Source organism: Amphimedon queenslandica, unplaced genomic scaffold, assembly GCF_000090795.2.
Source record: "Amphimedon queenslandica unplaced genomic scaffold, v1.1 AMPQUscaffold_11819, whole genome shotgun sequence".
Taxonomy (NCBI): Eukaryota; Metazoa; Porifera; class Demospongiae; order Haplosclerida; family Niphatidae; genus Amphimedon; species Amphimedon queenslandica.
The window spans coordinates 881-3773 of record NW_003547941.1 but is presented as its reverse complement, the minus strand read 5'-3'; the positions used below and the strand labels follow the sequence as shown (position 1 = coordinate 3773).

The 2893-nt window shown below is 37.7% G+C and overlaps 1 long non-coding RNA gene across 1 annotated transcript; it reads right to left on the bottom strand.

Annotated features, from left to right (window-relative positions):
* Positions 1 to 1118: 1118 nt before the first annotated feature.
* Positions 1119 to 2382, bottom strand: LOC109588837 (uncharacterized). Its single transcript, XR_002188389.1, has 3 exons — positions 2071 to 2382; positions 1755 to 2034; positions 1119 to 1701 (listed from the first exon to the last, which is right to left on the bottom strand). It is a non-coding gene; the product is annotated as an uncharacterized LOC109588837 (long non-coding RNA).
* Between the last annotated feature and the right edge of the window lie 511 nt (positions 2383 to 2893).

The window sequence follows — 2893 nt, the reverse complement described above, 5'->3', positions numbered from 1 at the left end:
ACTACACAATGACTCAACTGCTTTACCTACCTCTTGTAAAGAGATTAAGGAAAGACAACCACTCAGTCCATCAGGTTTGTATCTACTAGCAAATACTACTGCTACTTATACTGCTTACTGTAATATGGGAACATTGTGTGGTTCAGGAGGAGGATGGACAAGACTGGCATATCTGGATATGTCTGATGCTACACAGAACTGTCCTTCTGGGTTTAGACTGTACCAGTCAGGAGGAATTAGAGCTTGTGGTAGGCCAGTAACATACAGTGGTAGCTTTGTATCAATTCAGTTCCCATCTAATGGTATCAGTTATTCTCAGATATGTGGTAAAGTGTTTGGACACTCATATGAGACACCAGATGCAGTTATCCGCTATAGAAATATAAATTCTGTTTATGTTGATGGCATTAGTATCACTCGTGGGTCTCCTCGTCAACATGTCTGGACACTAATGGCTACTGGAGCTGACACGTTAATTCGAGGAGGTTACCACAATTGTCCTTGTTTTAAAGGCAGCAATCAAGTTCCTCAATCCTTTGTTGGTAGTCATTATTTTTGTGAAGGTGCAGGACAAAATTGGAATGATGTACTTTGGGATGGCAAAAACTGTTCCTCTGGTGAAGCACTTTGTTGCTCTGCTCCAGGACTACCATGGTTTCACAGAGACTATGGTAGCACTACCACTACTGACTATATTGAGTTGAGGGTCTGTGGAGATCAAGAAACAGCAGATGAAGATGTTCCTTTTAGCTTTTATGAGATTTACATTAAGTAGAAAACAGCGTTAGTTTTGTAGTTGGCTACAGTAGCCAGATTTGCTGACAGTTTCTTAATAGTAGCAGTAATAGATAATAGTTTAGTCTATTATATATATTGTTTTCTTAATTGTATTTTAAAATTTTTCCTACCTTCATTACCTTGTTTTTAAACAAAAAGGTGCACTATAAAACCATTCACGCAACGTCATGAAATCGCTTCCGTCGATCACAGTATAAAAGGAGGTGCCCTGGGCACAATATGGCGGCCAGATTGAATTAAATTTGAAAATAACAAAATGGCTCCCGCACTGGCACTGTTCTTATCATGGCTAAATCACTAGCAAAACGCATTATAAAAACATTAAAATTAGCAAAGGTGAGAGAGTTAACCTACAAGCACACCTAGAAAGCACAGCAAGGAGAGAAATGGTATAATTGACTTGAAGTAATAATTTTACATTATTATCAAATATTATATTGTATATTCTGAAAAATCTGCCAACAGCCTAAGAAACACGGTCAATGATGCTGTCAGCCAGGTAATAAGTGATAGTGGCAAGGGAATAGCCCTCACTACTACACAGAAAACCAGCCCAAGAACCGCCACCACTGGGACCAGACAGCTCTGCCGACTACCATATATCAGCCACCATCATCAAGTATAAGTGGTTCCAGCAAAAGACCCCAACATGGTCCTCATTCAGATCCTAGTACTGGTAGCAGTTGTAACATTCAACAATCTACTGAAAGAAGTAAATACAAAAATATTATTCTAAATTTTTAAAAATATAAACATTATGTATATAGGGTTGAATAGATATTGGGATGGTGAGGAGCCTCCTGTATCTGTGTACCTCTTCCCAACTGTGCCCAGTGATGCCGACAAAAATATGGCAGTACTGTGATGGTAATATACCAGTACAAGAAAAATGCTAGTACGAGCCTAAAAATATTAATGCCACGATATGATTACTTTACATTACAAATAATACTTACTTCTGTATCTAGTAACTAATAAACTTGAGTTACGATTACAGGACTCACAACTGGGATTTAATCGAAATTCAGCACAAATCACATGACCATCTAAAATTATGAATAGTTTTGATGATGTTGATAATAATAGTAATAATAATAACAATACTAACAAAGAATACCTGTCTGTAACTGATCATCCTTCGGTCAACCATACCACACTAACACTAATGTATGTTTCCCAACAGCCGATCCTATATCTATGCACAAAATGGCTGCTCTTCGTCCCCATCACCCATACCTTATATAATCACTAATTTAAACACATTATAACTACCTGAAGTATTGAGCATAGCAGAAGAACTACTAGTATCATGTGATAGAGCCTCAGAATGATTCTCTTTTTAAACTAAATCGGCGAGTAAATGAGACAGCAGTTCCAGTGCCTTCTTTTAGTGCCTAAAGACCCCTTAACTCGATCAAGCCTAACTAGAACTGGTCCTTGTCTTCTTTGAGAGTAAAATGGAAGTCCATTTGGTACCAAATCCCCTTTCTTCCTGCGTTTTTCCTTGAAGAAGCAACACCATCTAGAGCCGACATTTTTACACGTGAATAAAACGGAAGCCACCATGCCCAGGGCCCCGCCTTTTATACCGCACCTTCTCGTTTAATAACACTAAATTGATTCACTAAAAGTAGAAATTACATTAAAATGATTTTATATGTGCTACGGATGATAATGATTGTGCATAACATCTTCAGGTGATTTATACCACTCATGAGTAACAGTAATTACTAAAATTGTTATGCATTCTACATCATTTGTGATGTCATATAAATGACTATAGGTTGTGGCTAGTGAGACTAATTATGTCTGTAGTCATAAGAATTTTTGCTACTATACTCATGCCAGTAGGAGTGAAGTACATTCTTGTTAGTCAGGGCCCAGATTACATTCTTGTGGCTATGTGGAATGCAATATCTTCTTAGCAATGGAAGTAAAGGGAGAATGTAAGACACCAGCTCCTGTACAAGAGAATCCTTATGAGCTGGTTGATTTCAATACTAATGTAAGGAGGAATGATGATCAATCAAGAGAAGCTACAGCATCATGGAATAAAGGATCAAAGCAGTCAACATGGAGTGCACCATTAGTAGTT